The sequence below is a fragment of the Balaenoptera musculus genome, chromosome 11, assembly GCF_009873245.2.
Source record: "Balaenoptera musculus isolate JJ_BM4_2016_0621 chromosome 11, mBalMus1.pri.v3, whole genome shotgun sequence".
Lineage (NCBI taxonomy): Eukaryota > Metazoa > Chordata > Mammalia > Artiodactyla > Balaenopteridae > Balaenoptera > Balaenoptera musculus.
In genome coordinates this window covers 89,282,398-89,308,986 of record NC_045795.1, presented here as the reverse complement: position 1 = coordinate 89,308,986, position 26,589 = coordinate 89,282,398, and the positions used below count along the sequence as shown (strand labels likewise).

Genomic DNA, 26,589 nt, shown 5'->3' with positions numbered 1-26,589 from the left:
AGAGAGAGAAGACAGAACATTTAATAGGTAAGTCACACTAAAATTAAGGTTTGGCCTTTCAAACCAATTTTTAAACTCCATATTAAGGAAGCATGCTTTTTTTTTCAAAGGGATTGAATATTTAAAGTAACAATAAAAAATTAAAGAAAGAAAACAAAATGTATTCTATATAAATGAACACTGCCTGATGTAGATAGTTTTCAAAAGCATGACCGGGGAGCTTAAATCAATAACTGTTGAAAATTACCTAGAAACTCATATCTAAAACCAATTCATGTACACTTAAATGTTTAAGTTACAGTACATATACCTCAAACACTTGTCACTTAGAAAGTGTTTTATGTTCCAGCATTGATCCTACAAACTTGCTGGAGTTAAGAAAAGCATCTTATATTTATATAGCATTTTGACTATTAAAATGTACCTCACATTCATATTTTTACTTAAACTTCATAAATATATGTGAGAAAAGTATTATTCACATTTTATAAAAATGGAAAGTGACAGTGCAAAAAGTCAGGTGATTTGCTATAGGTCACAAAACTAGGAAAAGTTGAAACCAAAAATCAGCCCAAACCTTCTTACCAGCTTGTGCCTACATGCATGAAGACAATACAATTCCAGCTACTATTTCACTTGGAACTTTTGGTCAGACCAATAGGACCAAATTTCTTGAGTTGCCTGGGAATTGAAGGTTTCCTGGGATGCAATACTTTGAGTTCTATTATCAGGGCCATCCCAGACAAACGGAAAATTGGGCCTTCTGCCTGGCACTTAAAATATGTACATCGTTTTAGAAGCATATGCTGAAGTCTTTGGTGCTTATACTGCTCCGTAGTTGTTCTTGAAAGTTACAGTTCTTTAATAACATACAGCTGATCTCTTAATGTTGATAATATTCTATAACTTGCTTTTTAAAATGAATCCACTTTTTCCTAAGTGGCTCCCAAGAATAGCATTAGCTACATTAGTATTCTAATACCCTTCCTGGAATATAGTTTACTCATTTTTCACTTATATTCATTTACATAGACCCTAAAAGGAAAACCATAAATAAAAGAAGGCATATACCTAGTTGTTCCAATATTGAAATGAAGATTAGATGAGATAAGGAGTGAAAACACTGCCTACCTAAAATAGCTTTATGGAACTTAATAGTACTCAGAAAGCTTGAATTATTAAAAGTCCAATATCTTTCAGCTTGTAAGTTGAATATATTTGGGCTGCTAAAGGGAAAATCAGAAGTTCTAATGTTGTCATTTGTTTGATCAAAAACTATAGAAACAAACAGCCCCCTCAAGCGTGTTGCTCTGTAGAAATACGTGTATCTGTAGGAGGCTATTGAATTTTATAACTAAAACTAATTAGGTGAATAGCTAGTGACTTTATTTCCCTGAAACAAGCACAACTAAATTCCTCAATTCTCAACTCATTGATTCCATCCCTGCAGGTTTCTCCAGGGCAATCAATCATTAATCTATCTACATACCTGAGTTTTGGTACAGGCACTGTCTCTAATTTTCTGTGTGACGTTTGGAAAGTACTCTGCTTGTTTGAATGTCAGTTTTTTATCTGACAAATTGTGGAGTGGAGAGGCAGTTGGACCAGATGATTTCCAGATTATCCAGAGAATGAATTATAGAACTTGACCTGATGACAAGGAACATTACAGTTGATTCTAAATTAATGGAGATGCACAGGATTGGGGTGGTGCCCACTCTGTATCTTGGCATCACATGTCATTCTGGTCACTTTAGGGTGTCATCATATGGGAATTAATGCAACAAAGTAATCATTATGTAACAAAATGTCAAAAACATTTATTATGTACAAGTAATGTTGAAAGTTATGGTCTGAAAAATTATATTCTGAGATAAAAGAAACATAATTTCAAAAGAATAAGTTGATTGATTCAGATAGGTTGTCTCTATAATTCAACCAATAAATAGGTTAAACCAACTCTAGGTAGACTCTAAAAGTAGCTAAAGAGAAGCAATTATGTAAATCTGGTTTGTACATGCTTAATTTAGAATATTTCTTGTAGACAGCCATTCCCTGCTACAAAACTTTTGAACCTCTAGGCCCTGCAGTGGGTGCTCACTCAATTTCAGAGACATATCCTTTGCTTTCTATTGTTCATAGTTTTTTTTTTTAACAATCTATGTTCTATATATACATATATATATATATAAATATATATATATATACATAAATATATATATATATATATACACCCACACAGAATTGAATGGCTGCATCAAATATTGAAGTTTTACATATTGAGAATATCACTTTGACCATTGCTTTAGCCTAGCAGAAGACCCTAAAAAATTCTGGAAACATAGAAAAGACCCCCTAGTTATATGTTAGACTGTCTTTTCCTAGTGGACAAGAATTCAATCAACAAAATATATTTAATGCTGAGAATACTTGATATCAAAGTAACAGATTAAAAAGCGAAAATTCAATCAACTTACTGTTTTTCTATACAAGATATCAAAGTAGTTCATTGACTTTACAGATTTCCTCTGGCTGTGTCAGCCAAATCATATTATTGGTTAGTGTTACTTATCCATAGCCCTAATTAAATCTCATGGTTATAGGGGAATAAAATATAGTCATTTAGAGAGGTTTATGTGCTTACATATATATCTGACAGTAGATATTAATACGGATAAACTTGATGCGTAATCTGAACTCAAAGAATTTATGTAATTGAAAATGGATTTGGCTTACAAAACACAAAGTATCAGTCTTATGAAATTTTCCTTCTTGTGTTCATTATATAATAATATTGTTAGAATATAATGAAACATTTATATAAAGTTGTAATATCAAGAGAAATTAATTTTCCTTTTTTCTGGTTGTTGTATAGTTATTTTAGAACTGTGCTAGGATATGTCCTTTAAGCAAGAGTGTTTCCATATCACTTAGTAGACGAAAATAGGCATTTTTAACTTTGCCACTTTAATTGAAAACAAATAAATACTTTTACAAAAGTATGTGTAAACTATATATAATACATATAAAATACATGAAACGTATATACTTCTATACAATTTATATATTATATATATATATATGTATGTATGTTTATATATATGTATAATTTAAGGTACTTAGGGCACCAGTGATGTGGTGATGACATATCAGATAATTAATAGATAAGAGGATCCAGAACCAATGGGAAAGGTGCTGACTCTCCAGATGACTTTCCCTCTGTCCTTCCTCTGGTCATGTGGGGAGTTCCTGGTTGGTGATGGGAAGAAGAGGCATGTGGAAGAGACACAGGAAGAAGCTCTAAATATAAAGATTATGCATTCTTTTTGAAAGCCTTTCTCATCTCTTCTGGCTTGACCCAAGACATTGCTTTCATTCCATAAAATGTGGTGTCTGCAACCAAAAAAATCTTATTTAACAAACATTGATTGATGACCTGCTAAGAGCTCTTTGTGTCAGTGATAGAAAGTTGAACAAGGCAAAAATGATCTGTGCCCTCCTGGAGCTTTTATTCTAAAGGTGGTGGTGCCAGAGACAATAGGAAAATAGGCAGAGCCATAATAAATAAAGATTGTGATAAGTATGAAGAAATAAATAAATAGAATAATTAGACAGTGACCTGAGGTGTAATGAGATGGGGAGTCTTTCTGCTACTTTAGGTAAACTGATTAGGGAAGGTCACATCACTGAAAATCCTTCCAATTAAATGAACTCTCACCTTACTACATGATAAGCCAAAAGTGGGGAATGAGTCTTAACCAGCAGAATTAGATTTATCTAAAGAATCTATAATTAGCATACATTCATATGCACGTGCTTGATTTTTTGTTTTTTTTAATATCAAGTACTGATTTAACTTTCTCTACAGTTCTCCATATTGAAGATGAGGAAATGGAGGCTCAGAAGGCGGGCAAGCAAAATAAACTCATAAAATCTGAAACTTTTCCAAACAATTATCAATTTAACTATTTAGGAAAACATAGGAGGAAGACAAAAATAAACTGAGGAACATAACATTGGTTTGGAAGATTGTTAGGCTCTCAAGAACTGGTATGATTCTAGAGGTTATGAAGAGTACCTAATGGTAAAAGGAGATATTAGAATTTAAAATGCTATGAAATATAAAAGCAAAATGAAAACTACAATCCCTAAAAGGCAGAACACATCTAGCTCATCGTAGAAATATGGTGTTGGCTTTTGTCTTAAATCTTTTCTCTTAAGATGATATCATCTCAGTGTGTTGGGGCTTGTCAAATAAACATTAGGATGTATGTAGTATCAGTACCTTGATTGGATTAAGTGGAAAAGTAGGCTTTGATTTACAGAAATTCACATCACAGCCAAGTCTTACTTGAAACACTTCTAGTCCGTAAAGCAACACTGAAACTTGAGGCATCTTGCTGACACTATGACTTATTTTTTAATATTTGTAAAGGGCAATAAATAAGAATGAGTTCTTATATCATTTTACAAGCTGGGTGGCTGGTTAGTAGTCATTTTTATTCTGACCTGGTTTGAACTTGCACAATACTCACATTGCCTCTGGCATTTGACTGTGTGAAGACTACATTTTATTTCTTTCTCCAGAAATTGAACTCTGCGTGGGAAAGCCAGAATTTCCTAGAAAATTGTGCTCCAAGCCTATTGATTTAAAAGACGGAAATAAACTGCTTTCTTTTGCCCCAGATTCTATTTTCAAATCTTGCTTGTGTATCTCAGAATTTATTCAAAAACCAATTCTGAAAATGAGTGCTCTAAAACTCTGAGTTTGTCTCTCAGTCTTTGCACAGATAGCGAATCAATAATTTGGTAATTTAAAACAATCAGATATATTAACTGTCATTTATGGGTAAGGCACAGTATTAAAGATTTAGATAACTAGATTAAAAATATTTTAATTGGTTATTTTTGTTTCACAGAGATATCTTAAGTGTACACACACAAAACATTAACTTACATTTCTTAAGTGCTACACTTCCTGAATGTTACAGATAAAGAAAAAAAAATGTAGGCTGATTCGTTCAGTTATTCTTGTGCTCATTCTATAACTTAAAAACAAACAAGCAAATAAACAACAAACAAAAAACTACTGTATAAATTGCGAAAGCCCATGTCTTGAAGATACAACATTGAGCAAACAGGATTGGGTATAAACCTTATAGAGATTAACTTGTTATTTTAATAAACTGATAAATGCTATGATATAAGCAGTGTGGGTATTGGGGGGAAATACTGCAAAAGTACCTCTCTTAGTCTAAGGAGGATCAGAAAACCTTCCTGGAGGAAATAACTGAGAACTAAAGAATAAGTAGAAGTAAAACTCCATGGTGTTGGGGAGTGAGGAAGGGGAAAGGATATTCTGATCAGAGGGAAGTAAATGTGTGGAAGATGAGAGCAAAAGACAACTTGACTGACAGAAGAAACTAAGTGAGGTTCAATGTGGCTAGAGCATAGAAAGAAGAGGGCAGGGTGATTTGAGGAGGCTGAGGGGAAAGAGACTAAATGACAAGTTAACGAAAGAATAATGTTAGTAGGGTTGATGTAATTTAGAGTTTCTCAACTTGGGCAATATTGACACGTTGGGATGGCTAATGGTTTGTTGTAAGAGGAAAGGCAGCTGTTTTGTCTATTGTGGACTGTTTAGCAATATCCTGGCCTCCATACACCAGATGCTGCTACCACCCTCCTCCAATGTGATAATCAATACTACCTTGATATTTTCAAATGTCTATTTAGGGTGCAAAATCACTGCTGGCCCAGCAGCACATTAAATGGATTATGTGTCACTATCAACTGAGAATTATCCCAGAGATACAAGGATGGTTTGATGTAAGAAAAATTAAGCAATGGAATACACCACATTAATAGAGTGAAGGGGGAAAAAAAGGAAGAAAAAATGCGTATCTTAATTGATGCACAAAAAAAGGATTTGACAAAATTCAGCACCCTTTCATAATAAAAACACTCAGAAAACTAGGAATAGAATGAAACTTCCTCAGAATGATAAAGAACATTTCCTCCGAACCTGGTAATAAGACAACTCAGTTGAACTATTTCTCAGAACTTTTAGTAAATAGCATAAATATCTGGTTATGTAAAAATAAATATTATGATCATGGACTTTTTAAAGTTGAAGCTGTTCTAAGAGTTGAGCTGGACCAAGGGAGCACTGTCCTTGGATTTTGCAATTTTTTTTTATCACAGACACACACACACACACACACAGGTTTTCTAATGTTACTTTTTCTTTTTCTCAAATGTGCCTAGACAGTAATGTTCTAAGGCCTAAAATCAGACCATCAACAAACAAATAAAATGATAGTCATATTATGATCTACATCTACTGACTTAAAAAGGACTGAAATAATCACTTTACTAATAGTTCAGCTTCAAAATTCATATTACAGTTATTTGGAAGAGGGAATCTGAAAGAGCCTGTGACACACTTGCCAACAGTTCCCTCCTCCACTTCTGCCACATTGACTTCTTTTCAGAATTCTTCCAAAAGTGGGTGGAAATATTTGAGATGGCTCAGTGAATTAGACCGCTTATGTATGATTATATGAAAAGCTAACCACACCATTTCCACCTTCTTAATTTATGGATCAGAGATTACATTTGTAAATAAAAGAAAAAGGAGAGCGGAAAATGATAATTTCTATAGAGGAATTGGAAAGCAGTCATCTTAATAATACAAAGGTCATCAATCTGGCAGAAAACATTAATGACACAAATGCTAAACTTAACTCTCAGATGTCTCTTGGACTTGCCAAGATCATTTCCATTAAATTATGAATTAGACAGGACTGTATGAAAGGCCAAGTGACCAGTACTTGAATTGAGGAAAACAACATGAATTGGATTGGTGTGAGGAATAAATATTCATTCTTTCAGCAATTATGTTACCCATATTTACCACCTGTCCACAGACTATAACCTAAAGAAGAGAGGAGAATAATAAATGAGAATAAGAGTTCAAAAAAATTATGGAAAACACACATTATTAAGGACCTGAGGACTTTTGGATCAGTGAATTGTGAAAGTATGGGCAAGTCACTTACCCAGAAGGTCTTGCTTTTTACTTTTATGAAAGCAGGACTTTAAAGTCCCTACTCTCTTGGTTTTGGAGTCAGTGTTCACCCTGACATCCAATTTTTGGCCAAATCTCACTTTTCTTCATTGAAACCTCTATCAGATAAAATATTTTAATATCTCAAGGATATTCTTCTCAGTACATTTCACACCTGGGATATTTTTGTGATAATGTGTTTTATATTATTTTCCGCTTCTTTTTTCTTGTCTATGTTTTAGAAGTTCCCTAGGATATTATACTTCATAGATTAATTCTTTACCTTTCTTATTTTATTGCTACTACTATAAAATTATTTTTATGTCTTTCCTTTCTGGATAATTCCTTCAACTTTATCTTACAACTCTGTGCTGAATGTAATTTTTGTTATCATTTTTGTTGTTTTGATTTTAGCTATCATAATGTAAGCTTCCAAAAACTATTTCTAATTCCTGTATTGTTTTCTTCCTTTTATTTCTTTAATGTCTTTTTTGTGGATGAAAAAATTTTTATTTGTATTTTTGTAAAATCATTTTAAAAAATTTTTATTTTATGTTGGAGTATAGTTGATTAACAATGTTGTGTTAGTTTCAGGTGTACAGCACAGTGATTCAGTTATACATATACATACATCTATTCTTTTTCAAATTCTTTTCCCATTTAGATTATTACAGAGTATTGAGAAGAGTTCCCTGTGCTATACAGTAGGTCCTTGTTGGTTATCTATTTTAAATGTAGCAGTGTGTACATGCCAATCCCAAACTCCCAAGCTATCCTTCCCAAGTTTTTACAGTCTTGATATGAAGAAATCAGTGATTTTTTGAAGTTTTCTTATTTGTTTCCATATAATTTCATTTTAATGGTTATTATTTAGTTGGAGGCCTTACTATTGTATACTGAGGGCTTCCTCAAATGGTTCATAATCCTAGCTCTTCATTCATATATCTGTATTCATGGATGTAGTGTGTTGGCTGATGCTCTTCATTTTTAGGTTATTAAGGCTGACAGTTTTTTATTGGAAAATTCCTAAATATGGATATTTTTAAGTCTATCTTTTGGGTCTTTCAATTTCTGCACAGAAGGATCATCCAAAGTGTGTCTTCTATCTCAAGCCTTATGCTATTTTCTTTTCTGTCGTAAGACTGAACGTCTGGAGATCCTGTAACTCAATTTCTCTGCAAATATTCTCCAGTCTCCCATAGGTTTTGTCTGTGTGTGAGTGAGAGGGAGAGAGAGAGGCAAACAGACAGACAGAGAGAGACAGTCCACTGATTGGAGAAGGTGATGACCTGGGAGCCCAAGTGAAAGCCTTTCAAATAAGCCTTCTATTCCAGTTTTAGCATCCCTGCCACTACCTTCCAAGCTGTAAGATGACTCCAGTTCCTGGTCCTTTGAGGGGAATCCACAAGATATTTCACTTACTTCTTGCAGTCATCTTCCTTTGAGAGTATTTTGGTATGACACTTTTTCTTTCTGCATTTATCCTTCCACTTTGTGTTCTTGTAGTTTTTAAGATTATAACTTGTCTCTGTGTTTCACTGACAATGGAATTTTGATTTCTGTTTCTTGTTGTCCTAGTTATTTGTGAATCATTTTAGAGAGGGTACAGGTAAAGAAATGTCTTTTATCAACATCCTGAGACTAAAAACAGCACCTTTGTGAAGTCTTCTTCACACCGTCATCAACAATTATCTTTTACCTCTTCTGAGCTACCAATTTACTTGGTCTATATTTATGTTCTTTTTTGTTTTACATTTATTGTGAGTCTTTACAGATCCCTGTGTTCCTAATAGACCTGTGAGACAGGAACTTTGTCTTTTAGTAAATTACTATCTACATAATTTCAGATAGGACCTACCACATATGAGGTGCTTAATAACCACTTGCTGAATTGCATTAATAAAGGAGGAAGGAAGAGGATGTTATTCTGTGTCATTACTTCTATGCATATCTCTCCTCCTTCCTGCCACACACAGGAATTCAGCTTTCAACATTTCCAAGGCTTGGTTCATTCGATGAATAAAGCTGCAACTAAAAAAACCTAAATTGAAGTTATACAATGGTTAAAGAGAAAAGATGCTCACGCTAGTGAGTGAACACAAATAAAGAGCTCTTCAATTAATGCTACCAGTCATCTTGCCTTTACAATCATTCCTCTTCTCTCTCTCTCTCTCTCTCTTTTTACCTTCCTGTCCTGGAGAAGTCTGTGACTGGAATTGTAGATACTCATGGAACCATACGTAACTGAAAAGTCTGTTCTCTAGTACATGGATTGTATGCCACCACCTTCTTGAAGACATCCCTATTTTCCCAGCTGCAAATCATCTCTTTCTCTTTTGATTTCTGTAGTACTTTTGCTATCACAGTGACTAGCTGTAAACATGCAAATCTCTATTGAAATGACCAATAAATGAATAGTGACCATATGTGGGAACAGGATTGTTCTAGCTGTGTGCCCATACCAGAGTCATGGAGAGATATTTTAGAAAGATGATTCTCCTAACCCACTGGGTAGGTGAGGACTTTTAACTAATATGTTTTAGTAACATGATGCCATTCTGTGTAATTATACATGAATTTCTATGTGCAACCTGAGACAGTCTGCAGCTAAATAGAGGTCTCCAGTTAACACTAGAGTGGTATCTAGGATTAACTAGATGACACAGGAGAGTTATTACTGCATCTTAACCACCTGAGTCAATCCCCTAGGAAAGACAAGGCTATACAGATTCAATAGTCTCATTGTGAGTGTCACTGAATTTGTTTACTGAATTTGAATACTACATCCTACAAATGTTTTATTTATCTCTTAATTTAATTCTTAAGATTTTTTCATGTTATTATGTTTCTTCAGAAATCATTCCTTTTCCTAGAATTTATAATGAAGTTGTTCACATATTGAGCAATATACTTTATTGCATTAATTACTCCCAGCCTCACATTTTTCATATGATAATTTGTTATTTACCTTCTGAATCAATAATTAGACCATAAACTGAATAAGTCATGATCTGGAAAAATATACACATGCCTCTCATTTATTCACCAGGAGGGTATAAAAATCCAGCATCTTTTTTCAGTAAAATGAAGCTGATTTGAATAATATCAATATTTGTGAATGTATTTGGCTACTAGTTAATCCAAAGTAATTAGACTGTGTATTTATTATTCTAAAAGTTCCTTGCCTCTTCAGGAGTTAAAGGCAATATAGTATTTCCACCCCTATCTTTCCCTACTAATCTCATTTTCTACCACTCGCCTGAACTCAGTTTTCTTGTCAGGAACCCCATGAGATATCAGAGCGTGAGGAAAGGCACTCTGACTTTCATCTTCACAACTCAGTGCCTATTGTATTGCCTAGTACCTAACAAGTATTTCATAAGTGATAATGTGATTAGTGAATGCTCAATATTACCATGCCCATTATTCTATAAGTGCTATACATTTTAACCTCTTTCATTCATTCATCTCTTCTTGGAAATTGCTTATGATTGCTTTTCCACCCAATAAAATTCCCTTGCATTTCTCAATGTCATGGACTTTCTGAATCTTTATGTCACCTGCCTGGGAGGATCTGGTCCCTCCAACACTTAACATTGCACTCTCCTATGACTCTTTGGGTCTATTTTCCCTATTTTGCTGTGAGCTCTTTGAGAAAGGAATTTCTAAGTACCTGACAAATTATAGGTGCATTAAGGTTTAATTAAACTGATAGAGTTTTCCCTGAGGGACTGAACAGTGAAGTGCAGAAGTTCCACAACTTTTTCTGATCCTGTTGTTCTCGGTGTCTCAGTAATTTTCTCCTGGCATCCCTAGGCCAAAATAAACACCGAACAGTTGCATGTTTAAAGCAGTTTGATTCAAACAACTTATGTTTTAACAACCTAGGGGCTGTTTGACAAATAATATGCATATCCAGGCATACCTCGTTTTATTGTGCTTTGCTTTATGGCACTTCACAGATACTATGTTTTTTACAAACTGAAGTTTGTGGCAGCCCTGCCTCGAGCAAGTCTATCGGTGCCATTTTTCCAACAGCATTTGCTCATTTCATGTCTCTGTGTCACGTTTTGGTAGTAATTCTTGCAATATTTCAAACTTTTTAATTATTATTACATTTGTCATGGTGATCTGTGATCAGTGATCTTTGATGTTACTACTATGACTCGCTGAAGGCTCAGATGATGGTTAGCGCTTTTTAGCAACAAGATATTTTTAATTAAAGTATAGACATTTTTAGATATAATGCTATTGCACATTTAATAGACTACAGTATAGTGTAAACATCACTTTTATATGCATTGGGAAACCAAAAAGTTTATGTGACTCGCTTTATTGCAATATTTGCTTTATTGTGTTCTGGAATCAAACCTACAGTATCTCTGAGGTATGCGGGCAATGATAGAAAAGATAATATTTTTATTTTCTTCTTAAATAATAATATTTTTATTTTCTTCTTAAATAACCACTTTTACTTATGGCAGATATGCTCCTGTTAGGCAGAGCACAACTTCTCAACCCTTGCAATAAGAGTGCCCAGCCTTATTTCCTATCCGACACTGATTTTCACGCAGCATTTGGTTTTTGTAAAGCACAATCACTGGAAGCCCAGCTCCAACAATGACACGATATCGAAAGCAAGTAGTGCGATAAAATGTTGGAGCAAAACTACCTCAAAGTAGTAGTCCATGCAGTAGCTGACAGGTGTCGAGCATCACTGTGTTTCTCTGGAACATTTAAGTACATCCCGTGATGCCTCTGTGAATTCACTGTGGTGCTCTGGGGTGCCTTGATTTTCAGTTTGGGAATGGAGAGTATGGTGGTAGAACACATTGATTTTGGCAAAAGACTGCTTGGTTTTGAATTCTGGCTCCTTTATTGAATGGCTCTTTGACTTTGAGCAACTTACATTTCTGGATCTCAATTTTCTTATCTGTAAAATGTGGAATGATATCACTTCTTCTTAGGGTTTTTATGAGAATTAACTGTGCTGGTGTAAGAAAAGAACTTAGGAAAGTGCTTGGGACTATATAAAGTGGGTAGCTATTCCTGTTGTGATTAATACTAATTTGAACTAAATATCTTGCTTTTGTAGTAGAGATCAGCCAAACACCATACAGGGTCACTGCATGTCCTCGTGGGGATACCACTATTCCTATACCATCTACGTTATTTCTTTACTCATAATGAATCTAATGATACTATATTACTTGAAATTCACCGAGTAATTACTCTACATCAGGCATTGTGCTAAGACTTTTAGATTCCTTCATATCAGTTAATTCTCCAAACAATCATGAGAGATGTTATTTCCCATTTATACAAGTGAGAAAACTGAAGCTACAGATGTCAAAAAGTGTATCTCAGTTCAACCAGCTAGTAGGTGTCTCAGCTGACCAGTATTCAAATCCAGATGTGCCTGACTCCCAACTTGAATTCTTCACTACTACCCCTTCTGATGGACCAAAAGGAAAGGCAGTTTCTGTCACTAGACTAAGGATCTCAGATCTTCTTACGACTGAGGGACAAAGCAGAGGTTGTAAAACCAGGTACAGGTTGGGTCAGGACCCAGGAGGACTTGTATTTCACATCATTCACAATTGCAGCTTCATCTCAATCACAATCCTGACGACACTGTCAATCTGCTCATCGTTTTTTCTCCTGAAGTACTGATTTAGAGTACAAGATAGAAATCTTCAGGGCTGCTGAATATTAAGTGAAAATCTTAACAGAGTCATTATAAAATATATCACCTTCCTGCAGGATTCATCTATAAAAGGAATTTATTTTTTCCAAATTTGCCAGCTTTGAGAGAGACTTTTAGAAATGTTCAAAGGCTAGAATATGTGCAGAGTCCACCATCTAAGGAATAATGGATGGTATTGATTTCTTTCAGCCACTCAAACCTCTATATGAGTTTATGGTGTCCTAAATCAAGAAGCAATTTTTGGTTTTTGACAATGATATAGAAAGTATCTACTTTCCCCATGATGTTATACCTGCTTTATGTGGTTTCTTTAAAAAAAAAAAAAGTTTCTTCTATGGCTTTTCTATTGTTTAGCAAAATTGGATCTGTTTTAAAGTCAATCTTTTAATGAGTGAATATTTACATATCCTAAATCAAAAAGCAATTCTGTTTCTCTGACACCAATATTTTAAATGATGATTCTTCTATCTCTTTCATAAGACTTGGTTCACTGCTTTTTGAATGTCTGTGGTGTAAATATCAGATGTAGAAAACATAAAGCACTTTTCCTTAAGAAGGACACAGGTCTAACACATTTTTGGCCATGGGAAATATTTCCCATGAATATGGGAAATATTCAAATGTAACACAACAGCTGACAAGTAAGTGCTCCAACACTAGACAACAATTTAAAAACACCATCCATAGATAGGTTAAAATTGACCTACCCAGTGAAAACAGCTATAGGAGACATTTATAGAGAAGAAATATATAAAAATAATTAAACATTTAAAAATTACAATTAAAGAACAGAACAAGAGAAGGCACTGAAAAAACTGGAATCTGTTTGTAATTCATTTTTGAAAAAACTGTATACAAATACAAAGCCTGTATGTGCATATAAATAGAAATATGGGTCTATTTGCTTTCCATTTAGATTTACCTCAGAGGATCAGCATCAAAACTGGTAAAGAGAGGAGAATGAAAAAAAATATCATTTTTTAAAGTTATTACTCAAACCTTTTCAAGTCTGTTCAGAGGCAATAAATAATGTAAAATGACTTATTATGTATTCTAAATAAGAATACAGTGTGAATACAGGCTCAAAATAACTATACCATTTTAAAAAGTCAACAGCAGCAGAACAACTGCTGGCTATTTAGAGTTAAAAATCATAGCCACAAAGATGAACTTATTTCTTAAACTGGGAAGAGAAAAATGATGGTAGATAATGTCTAATTTACATTATTTTGACTATTTAAAAATGTACTGTATGTTCTATTTTCTTTTGGCTTTGGTAGGTTTTAAACCAGAAAATTAGCAATAAAAGATTACAGAGTATTTCAGAGCATTAGATTATTTTACTCGAAAATTTTGCACAATCCTACAAAAAGCTAACTTTTTCCTTTGAGAATGAATATAGAAACCACAGCCACTGGAGTTGCATGTTAAAATCTGAGTCTCAGTGTTTGCTCTACAGTCTTGGGCAAGTCCCCTTATCTCCGTAGAATTCAGGGTCTCAGTGCTCATTGCAGATCGTAAATTAACATCCAATTTATTAGAGTTTCAAATGTAAATACTGTTTTTCTCTTAAAATAATAGGCTTAATTTATATTCTTCACATAATCTTAGTAAAATAAGAAAAATCTCTTCACTTTTGCCATGATTAATGTTCAATTATTTCAAGTTGAGTAGACTAAACTTACCTAAACAATAAGGGCCATTGATAACTTAGTTTATTATAATGTCCTCAAATATTTTAAATGGTAGTTATAAAATTTAAGTATTTTGTTCTCTTAAGTGTCTCAAAGGTCTAACCAATCAACATAAGGACCTTAACAAGGAAAATCTTTCCAAGTATTTAAATGTTTTATATTACCCTCATAAAATAGTAAATCTTAACTTTCTTTTCAACATTTCAAAATGTTTTGAATTACTTTTTATATATTGTTCAACTTAAACTGATATGTTTAAAATCAGTTATTTGATTACAAACTTAAAAGTGTAAACATAAGTCTTAGTTGTGCAGAGGATCCTCAGAGTTTTAATTATTACAGGCCCTTTATACATCAATATGTAGAAGTGGTACTAATGAGCAAAAACTTACCCTAAACTGAAATCAAGAGTATTAATACCATGGGTTTGATTTATGTCATTATCTCTATATTTCATTCTAAAACATTTTCATGTTAAAAGACATTTATCCTCTAAGGTGTTTACCACCTCAAATGAGTTAAAACTTTTGGGGGGCATAAAACTGAGAACAGGTGCTAGGAGCTAACTATGCCTCGGATAATTTTCTGCATAACACACACAAGACACGCTGAAACTTAATTGTAATTATATTTACTATAATAACTGAAGACTCCAAGTTTAAACCCTTCAGATGGAGGTGGATTTTTGCGGTTCTAGTTGCACTCTTAAATAGCCTTATATGGCTCATTTTGCAACCCGTGACCCAGGTTACAGTTAACTTCTTTCAGTAAACTCCTTGCAGTTCATCTAATTCCTTGTGCATTTCATATTATTCTCATGTGGCTGGGCCACACCTCTTATAGACATTTATCTGTCTTGGGGGGGTGGTGGTCACAACTCCAGGTTTCAACGCTGCTAATTACACACATTAGCACCTAACATAAAAAGTGAAAGGTGATAGAACAGAGAAGCGAATCATCTTCAGAAATTCTCAAACACACCAGGAAGTATGGTCAAACATTGCTAACTTACTCAGCATTTATCACCCTGGAAAATTTAAAATTCTGAACCGTTTCATTTTGATCTTTTGGAGTCTAAAATATGATTAATGACACATTTAAAAAGCAATCTAATTTTAAGCAGGAGAAGTTATTTATTTTGCCCTCTCACAATATACGCAACAAAAAGTGGCATTTTTGACATCTCCATGAATGGCAACTGCAAATGAATGTACTTGAACTTGCTATGAATAAATATGCAGTCATCTCATAATTATAGAGAGAATTGAATCAATTTCACATTTAGTCCTCAAATGAACAATGGAACTTTTAGGGAAATAGATAAGCAAAAATTATCATTTTAAACCATGTAACATATTTGATGGTCATTTCTCTGGCTTTTACATGAAAAGTATTTGTTTCTCAACCAGGTCAACTGAGTTTCTTTTATCTACTAATATTACGACACTTGAGAATTTCAATGTTGTTTTATTATTATTATCATTAGTGACCAGAAGGATGTATGTTAACAAAACAAAATTATTATGCTACAAAACAAAAATCCACATGGTGACACTCATTGTAACAATAAAGTTATGCTTAAAAAACATATAAATCTCTTTGGTTACCTATTCATCTCTGAATTGTTCTGGTTAACCATGACCCCGGAGAAATGTATGACATCTATTGGATAGACTTCTAACCAAAAATAGTTATAACTTGATATTAAAATAGCACTTAAGTCCACAGTATATTAAAAAGAAAATCACTTAAGAAATTTACAAAGGTTTCCAAGAATGTAGAGAAGTCACATATATTCTTGACTCTAAGTATATGGGTACCTGTGAACCTGCTTTACTCTTTATTTTTCCCGTCAAAGGCCAAATCCAGCACATAAGTCTTATATTTTGGTCTTGGTTCAAATTCTAACCAACTCTGTGCATATAATACACATTGAAGTGAAAATGAATCTAACAGATTTTTTTTGGTCTATTTTTTAAATTTCCTTACTCTGATTTAGCAGTTTATAATTACAAGACTTGGAAATCCAAAATTAACCATACACAACTTTTAGAGACAGGCTTGTGCCATGTGAACCTTGGGTATATTTTTCATAGGGCTGCATAAACTAGGGGTCTGTAATGTGAAAAACAGAACTTTGGGGGCACTTCATAGCATTTTATTTTTCTTCTAAAAATTGACCAAGTGATTGTGATTGTGTCATTCATTGAATGCTCCCTAACAAACCACCACAAAAATTGGTGGTTAAAACAACAATTTATTATTTCTCAAAATCCTGTGGGTTCACTGGATAGTTCTTTGGATCTATGTAGTGTCTCCTGGGGTCACTCATATCACAACTGGACTGGAAGATCCAAGAAACCCTCTTTCCTGCCTTGGCACAGACTCTTAGCTGGGGAGCCTGCGTTTCCCTCCAAGCAGCCTCTCTCTTTGTGTGGTGTGTCTATAGGGACTCTACAGACCTCTTCCTTCAGAAGAAACGAGAACTTCCTTAATGCATGGTGTTTGGGTTCCAAGAAAATGAAAGTAGAAACAGCTTGGCCTCTTAGGGACCAAGAATTGGCATAGTTTCACTTCCACTTTTGGTCAAAACAAGTTATGAGTCCAGAACAGAATCAAGGGGAAAGAAACAGACATCACTTCTTGAAGAGAGGGTGGGTACATATATACGGGGAGTGGAGGGCTTATTGGTGACCATCTTTGGAGATTATCTACCACAGTGAGAATCTTACATCTCTGTATATTTTTAGTAAAATTTTAGCTTAGAGTGGAAATATTAGAAGTTTTGTTATCCTTAAAATATAAAAGTTTAGGGAAATATTTAGGAGTAATTTTTGGAAGAACATATTATTTGTGATTTTATTTTTCTATATTATTATTTTATATACTTTCCAAACTTTCCATTTTGGACCTATACTTTAAAAATTAGTAAACTGTTCTTTTACTATTTTTTTTCAAATCTTTCAAATGACTATTGTGTGAAAAAGTCAACATAAGGAAAAAACAACAAAATTGGAGGATTTGTGAAATTCAAAACCGGTTTTGCTTTGTTATCAAATGAGAGGAAACTCTAAATAGGTGGTTATTTTCTCTGTTCCCTATGCCATTCCATCTTGATTTCCGTATCATCCTGATGCTAAATATTTGAATAGTGAAAAATGAATTTTCCCACATTGTAGACAGGAGAATTACTTCAGTACCTAAGTCTGGTGGTATTATTTCATTCCCAGTAGTCCTCAATAGCTCCTCTATTTTTGTAGGAAGATAATCCAAAGCCCTAACATGAGCTGCAAAACCGTTGGTCAAGTTCTCGTCTATTTCTCTAGCTTCCTCTGGGCACCTGGACCTCTGGTCCACCTGGAACTGAATCTTGCCTTCTTCGGTTTCTCATTCCTGCTGTGCCCCCTCTGCTCATCTGCTCTTCCTTCTGTATGAACATCTCCCCTCACATCCAACTAGTCAGCACCTAGTCAGCGCTCCCCCATGGAAGTCTTCACTGGCTTTGCTTATGTCATATTATCTTCTTATGGCACCATGGAGCTGTTCTCCTGGGCACTTAGCACAGGTTCTACTTTATGTGGTAATTTAATTCAAATATATCTCCTCAAAATGCTGTAAGATTCATGAGTACAAGGTATGTTTCTCTAAGCCCTAATACTCCAAACAGAGTCTTGGACATGTGGAATAGATAATAAATAGTTACTGAATGAATGAATCAATGAATGAAAATTCTATGAACGAGGTGACTACTTAATGTATAGCAGACAAAAATGTTGATATGTATTACTCCTTAATAGGTACAAAGAGTGAAAATGCATCTCAGTAAAACAAAAGAGAGTGAGACTGCTTGACACAAATGAAGTAAATTTATTCATTGGCAAAAGGTACAAGCAAAATATTTTTTGTTAGCAAACTCAAAGTGGTAGATATTGTTGTCACTCAGCAATATTTCTCATCCTCCTCTTGTAAGGTACACAAGCAATTTCACTTCTTCACTCTCTTGAGTGATTTGCTTTAGCCAGTGAAGTGTGAATGCAAGTTTATGTATCACTTCTGAGTGGAAGCATTTAAACGCCACTGCAAGACTCTAGAATCCTCTTTTCTGAAATTGTGGAAGCACATGTTCATATGAAGTTGTAACATTGAGCTTTCTCATGGAGGATAGTTTCCTCAGAAATGCACACAGAGAAATCTTGGTTGGTTCAAACTCCTAAGATTTAGAGGTTGTTTCCCTTGTGCACTGTTGGTGAGATTATATATTGTTACAATTACTATTGAGAGCAGTATGGAGGATTCTTAAAAAATTAAGAACTACTATATGATCCAGCCAGTTATTCCACTTCTGGGTATATATCTGAAAGAAATGAAATCACTGTCTTGAAGATATAGCTGCACTTATGACAACATAAGTGTCCATCGACAGATAAATGGATAAAGAAAATATACATATATACATATATATATTAGAATATATATGTTAGAATATTTTTTATCCATAAAAAAGAAAGAAATCCTGCCATTTATGACAACATGGATGAACTCTGAGGACATTATGCTACGTGAACTAAGCCAGAGATAGAAAGATAAATACTGTATAATCTTACTTACATGTGGAATCTAAAAAAAACAAACTCATAGAAACAGAACACATTGGTGGTTGCCAGAGGTTGATGGATATGGGGGAAATGGGTGGATATGGGGGAAATGGGTAAAGATGGTCCAAGAGTACAAACCTTCAGATATAAGATGAATAAGTGCTGGGGATGTAATGCATGGCATAGTGACTATAATTAACAATACTGTATAGTATATTTGAAAGTTGCTAAGAGAGTAGATCTCAGAAGTTCTCACCATAAAAAAAAAGATAACTGTGTGAGGTGATGGATGTGTTAACTAACCTTACTATGGTAATCATTTCACAATGTACAGAGCTGCATCAACTTCCAATGGGGTTACATCCTGATAAACCCATCATAAGTTGAAAATATTGTAAGTCAAAATACATTTAATACACCTAACTTATCAAACATGATAGCTTAGCTTAGCCTACCTTAAACATGCTCAGAACACTTAGATTAGGCTACAGTTGGGCAAAATCATCCAACACAAAGCCTCTTTTTATAATAAAGTATTGACTCATGTAATTTATTGAATACTGTACTGAAAGTGAAAAAAGGGAATGGTTGTAAATGTGTCAGTTGTTTACTCTTGTGATTACCTGGCAGACAGGGAACTGCAGCTCATTGCTGTTGCCCAGCATCAAGAGAGATTATACTGCATATGTTAGCCCAGGAAAAGATCAAAATTCCAAATCCCAAATACAATTTCTACTGAATGTATATCACTTTTGCACCATTGTAAACTCAGAAAATTGTAAGTTGAACCATTGTGCATTGAGGATTGTCACTATACACATATCAAATCCTTATGTTGTGTACCTTAAACTTACATAATGTTATATGTAAATTATATCTTTTAAAAAGCTGAAAAACAAAAAAACAAGTGAAGAGAGCACTCAGTAGCATTCATACAATGATATTTGCTTTCTTGTTTGTGTCTGTGTTATCTCTGTTTAAAGTAGACATCTACTGAATATACATCATTGAATAAAATGAGCAAGACCTCTTGTCAAAAAAAAAAAAGATTTAGGGATTGTTTGTTATTGCAGCATAACCTGATTTATGAATGTCGTGATTCGAAACTAGAAGTAAAACATGTTTGTTTGATAGCGTTTATCTTTATCATTCAATATGCCAAACAAAGTGTGAATATATTTGGGTCTAAATCACACATAAAACTATTCCTAAAATGCTGTTTGGCCGAGCCAAATACTTCATTATTTTCCTCCGAATTAAGATAGGATCACATGTGAACATAACAAGTTATACTAAGTTAAATGCAGGTTAACACACAAAAAAGAAATTCTTCTACTGAGCATCTGGAGAAGAAATTTATGTATCTCATATAATTTTGAGATAAGAAGAAATTATTACATACCTCATATATACTCTCTCTGTAATTTATAAATTGCTTATGAATCTAGAGATGTTTATAAATTTTACCCTCAAATCTATTCCCTATTACCTCTATGCACTTCTGAGTCACCCTTTTATGCCAAATCCCTGTCAAGCCCACAATACACATTAGGTCCAAAGACAAGACAAATACAATTTGTAGTGATGCAATAAATAATGACTTAAATTTCCTGATTGCTTCATCATGGAGAGGATTACCGAGGTTGCCAAGGGCAGAGACATAAATTTAAGTTTAACATTAATTATCATTTTAATATGTGCTATTTTTTACACCATTAGATTTAGATGGCATTCTAATAGCATACTTGGAATGGACACAGATGTATTTGAATTTATGTTTCTCTAGTATATTTAGAATCTACGTTCATTAAGCAAGCATTTATTGAGCACCCACCACATGCCAGACACTGTGCTAGGTACTAGACCTAAAAACTTGAAAACATAGTTCCTATCCTTAGTAGACTTCAAACTTATTAATTTAGACTTGTTTGTGATCTGATGAACAATCTAAGTCAAATAGTGATTTAATTTTAATAAGACTGAGAACAATAGTTACAAAAGTACATTTGGGAATACTAACTCATTTCAGTTTCTCTAAATTTGTGGAATCCAGGCCAGGTATTATTGGCTCCACTGTGAACATATGGAAACTGAGGTTCAGATAGTATTTCATACATTTTACAAGGTTTCACACTTAAAATGCAATAAGGTAAATATATTATAAAATTTGAAAAAAGTTTGAGACATGTATGTATGAAAATTAAGGGTTATATCCTTATATGATGAATTTCTTGAGCATAAGAAAAAAGTCCGAATGGAAAAAACGGAAAAGAATATGGGCTGACCTTAACAAAAGGCAGAGAGATACAACCGGTTCAAACACCCACAGAATATTCAGCCTGTATTTATGAAAAAATGTGAGTTAGAGAAATATTGAAATAGATTTTATTTGTGCATTTGTTTTGCCAATTCAATCAAAAGAGCATTTACATTAATAACATGTAGTGTTTACAAATATGTGGGCAATGGGAATTCATCTGCCTGGAAATAAAAGGGAATTGTCTTCCTAAAGCACAATTTACTAATAAACACAGTGACATCTTCAAAATAATGTACTATAGTGCGTCATATGACATTGAAATTGTAATACTAGAAATTTATTTTTAAGGAATAATCAGAGACACGTGTAAAAGATCGAGGTACAAAGATATATGTACATCATCATATTTTTATAAGTAGTAAATATTTAGAAAAAGCTAAATATCTAATGATAGGTTATTGGTTTGAGTAAAATTATGACATACCCATCTGGTAGAATATCCTTCAAGTTTAGAAGAATATTTATGATACTTAAAATGTTCACAATATGTTAATTAATGAAAACCAGTTACAAAACAGAACACATAGGATTGGTTCAAGATGGTGGAGTAGAAGGACGTGTGCTCACTCCCTCTTGCAAGAGCACCAGAATCACAACTAACTGCTGAGCAATCATCGACAGGAGGACACTGGAACTCACCAAAAAGCTTACCCCACATCCAAAGACAAAGGAGAAGCTACAATGAGATGGTACGAGGAGTGCAATCACAATAAAATCAAATCCCATAACCACTGGGTGGGCGACTCACAAACTGGAGAACAGTTATACCACAGAAGTCCACCCACAGGAGTGAAGGTTCTGAGCCCCACGTCAGGCTTCCCAACCTGGGGGTCCCACAATGGGACAAGGAGTTCCCAGATAATCAGACATTGAAGGCTACAAGGATTTGGTTGCAGGACTTCTACAGGACTGGGGGAAACAGAGACTCCACTCTTGGAGGGCACACACAATGTGTAATGTGTGCATCAGGACCCAGGGGGAAGGAGCAGGGACCCCATAGGAGACTGAACCAGACTTACCTGCTAGTGTTGGAGGGTCTCCTGCAGAGGTGGAGTGTAGCTCTGGCTCACCACGGGGACAAGGACACTGGCAGTAGATGTTCAGGGAAGTACTCCTTGGCGTGAGCCCTCCTGGAGTGCACCATTAGCCTCACCAAAGAGCCTCTAGGCTCCAGTGCTGGGTCACCTCAGGCCAAACAACCAACAAAGAGGGAACTCAACCCCACCCATCATCAGACAAGCAGATTAAAGTTTTACTGAGCTCTGCCCACCAGAGCAACACCCACCTCTGCCCATCACCAGCCCTTCCCATCAGGAAGCTTGCAGAAGCCTCTTAGATAGCCTCATCCACCAGAGGGCAGACAGCAGAAGCAAGAAGAACTACAATCCTGCAGCCTGTGGAACGAAAACCACATTCACAGAAAGATAGACAAAATGAAAAGGCAGAGGACTATGTACCAGATGAAGGAACAAGATAAAACCAAAAAAAAACTACTAAATGAAGTGGAGATAGGCAATCTTCCAGAAAAAGAATTCAGAATAATGATAGTGAAGATGATCCAGGACCTTGGAAAAAGAATGGAGGCAAAGATCGAGAAGATGCAAGAAATGTTTAACAAAGACCTAGAAGAATTAAAGAACAAGCACCTAGAAGAATGAAAGAACAAACAAACAGAGATGAACAATACAATAACTGAAATGAAAAATACACTAGAAGGAATCTATAGCAGAATAACTGAGGCAGAAGAACGGATAAGTGACCTGGAAGACAGAATGGTGGAATTCACTGTCATGGAACAGAATAAAGAAAAAAGAATGAAAAGAAATGAAGACAGCCTAAAAGACCTCTGGGACAACATTAAACGCACCAACATTCACATTATAGGGGTCCCAGAAGGAGAAGAAAGAGAGAAAGGACCCAAGAAAATATTTGAAGAGATTATAGTCGAATAATTCCCTAACAAGGGAAAGGAAATAGCCAACCAAGTGCAGGAAGTGCAGAAGTCCCAGGCAGGATAAATCCAAGGAGAAACACACCAAGACACATAGTAGTCAAATTGACAAAAATTAAAGACAAAGAAAAATTTTTAAAAGCAACAAGAGAAGAACGACAAATAACATATAAGGGAACTCCTATAAGGTTAACAGCTGATTTCTCAGGAGAGACTCTACAAGCCAGAAGAGAGTGGCATGTTATATTTAAAGTGATGAAAGGGAAGAACCTACAGCCAAGATTACTCTGCCCGGCAAGGATCTCATTCAGATTCAACAGAGAAATCAAAAGCTTTACAGACAAGCAAAAGCTAAGAGAATTCAGCACCACCAAACCAGCTCTACAACAAATGCTAAAGGAACTTCCCTAAGTGGGAAACACAAGAGAAGAAAAGGACGTACAAAAACAAACCCAAAACAATTAAGAAAATGGTAATAGGAACATACATATTGATAATTACCTTAAATGTGATTGGATTAAATGCTCCAATCAAAAGACACAGGCTCGCAGAATGGATACAAAAACAAAACCTGTATATATGCTATCTACATGAGACCCACTTCAGACCTAGGGACACATACAGACTGAAAGTGAGGGGATGGAAAAAGATATTCCATGCAAATGGAAATCAAAAGAAAGCTGTAGTAGCAATACTCATATCAGATAAAATAGACTTTAAAATAAAGAATGTTACAAGAGACAAGGAAGGGCACTACATAATGATCAAGGGATCAGTCCAAGAAGAAGATATAGCAATTATAAATATATATTTACCCAACATAGGAACACCTCAATACATAAGACAAATGCTAACACCTATAAAAGAGGAAATTGACAATAACACAATAGTAGTGAGGGACTTTAACACCTCACTTACAGCAATGGACAGATCATCCAGACAGAAAATAAATAAGGAAACACAAGCTTTAAATGACACAATAGACCAGATAGATTTAACTGATATTCATAGGACATTCCATCCAAAAACAGCAGATTACACTTTCTTCTCAAGTGCACACAGAACATTCTCCAGGATAGATCACATCTTGGGTCACAAATCAATCCTTGGTAAATGGAAGAAAACTGAAATCATATCAAGCATCTTTTCCGACCACCACACTATGAGATTAGAAATCAATACAGGGAAGAAAATGTAAAAAACACAAACACATGGAGGCTAAACAGTATGTTACTAAATAACCAAGAGATCACTGAAGAAATCAAAGAGGAAATCAAAAAATAACTAGAGAAAAATGACAACAAAAACACGATGATCCAAAACCTATGGGATGCAGCAAAAGCAGTTCTAAGAGGGAAGTTTATAGCAATACAATCCTACCTCAAGAAACAAGAAAAATCTCAAATAAACAATCTAACCTTACACCTAAAGGAACTAGAGAAAGAAGAACAAACAAAACCCAAAGTTAGTAGAAGGAAAGAAATCATAAAGATCAGAGCAGAAATAAATGAAATAGAATCAAAGAAAACAATAGCAAAGATCATTAAAACTAAAAGCTGGTTCTCTGAGAAGATAAACAAAATTGATAAACCTTTAGCCAGACTGATCAAGAAAAAGAGGGCGAACACTCAAATCAATAAAATTAGAAATGAAGTGTGAGAAGTTACAACGGACATGGCGGATATACAAAGCATCATAAGAGACTACTACAAACAACTCTATGCCAATAAAATGGACAGCCTGGAAGAAATGGACAAATACTTAGAAAGGTATAACCTTCCAAGACTGAACCAGGAAGAAATAAAAACTATGAACAGACCAATCACAAGTAATGAAATTGAAATGTGATTAAAAATCTTCCAGCAAACAAAAGTCCAGGCCCAGATGGCTTCACAGGTGAATTCTGTCAAACCTTTAGAGAAGAGCTAACACCCATCCTTCTCAAACTCTTCCAAAAAATTGCAGAGGAAGGCACACTCCCAAACTCATTCTACAAGGCCACCATCACCCTGATACCAAAACCAGACAAAGATATTACAAATAAAATTAGAGACCAATATCACTGATGAATATAGATGAAAAACCCTCAAAAAATACTAGCAAACAGAATCCAAAAACACATTAAAAGGATCATACACCATGATCAAGTGGGATTTATCCCAGGGATGCAAGGATTCTTCAATATACACAAATCAATCAATGTGATACACCATATTAACAAACTGAAGAATAAAAACCATATGATCATCTCAATAGATGCAGAAAAAGCTTTTGACAAAATTCAACATCCATTTCTGATCAAAAGTCTCCAGAAAGTGGGCATAGAGGGAAGCTACTCAACATAATAAAGGCTATCTACGACAAACCGACAGCCAACATCGTCCTCAATGGTGAAAAACTGAAAACATTTCCTCTAAGATCAGGAACAAGAAAAGGATGTCCACTTTCACCACTATTATTGAACATAGTTTTGGAAGTCCTAGCCATAGCAGTCAGAGAAGGAAAAGAAATAAAAGGAATACAAATTGGAAAAGAAGAAGTAAAAGTGCCTCTGTTTGCAGATGACATGATACTATACATAATTATCTTACATTATCTTTAGATAATCCTAAAGATGCCACCAGAAAACTACTAGAGCTAATCAATGAATTTGGTAAAGTTGCAGGATACAAAATCAATGCACAGAAATCTCTTACATTCCTATACACTAACAATGAAGGATCAGACAGAGAAATTAAGGCAACAATCCCATTCACCATTGCAACAAAAAGGATAAAATACATAGGAATAAACCTACCTAAGGAGGTAAAAGACCTGTACTGAGAAAACTAAAAGACACTGATGAAAGAAATCAAAGATGACACAAACAGATGGAGAGTTATACCATGTTCTTGGATGGGAAGAATCAATATTGTGAAAATGACTCTAGTATCCAAAGCAATCTACAGATTCAATGCAATCCCTATCAAATTACCAATGGCATTTTTTACTGAACTAGAACAAAAAATCTTAAAATTTGTATGGAGATACAAAAGATCCTGAATTGCCAAAGAAATCTTGAGGGAAAAAAATGGAGCTGGAGGAATCAGACTCCCTGAGTTCAGACTATACTACAAAGCTACAGTAATCAAGACAGTATGGTACTGGCACAAAAACAGAAATATAGCTCAATGGAACAGGATAGAAAGCCCAGAGATAAACCCACGCACCTGTGGTCAACTAATCTATGACAAAGGAGGCAAGGATATACAAT

At 34.6% G+C, this 26,589-nt stretch overlaps 1 protein-coding gene across 1 annotated transcript in view; it reads right to left on the bottom strand.

Annotated features, from left to right (window-relative positions):
• The window catches only part of CNTN6 (contactin 6), a 291,320-nt gene that overhangs the window by 251,194 nt on the left and 13,537 nt on the right, over window positions 1–26,589 (bottom strand). The window contains exon 2 of the mRNA XM_036869272.1: window positions 18,549–18,557. The gene's annotated coding sequence lies outside the window, so the exon portion shown is untranslated. The remainder of the gene's footprint in view (window positions 1–18,548; window positions 18,558–26,589) is intronic.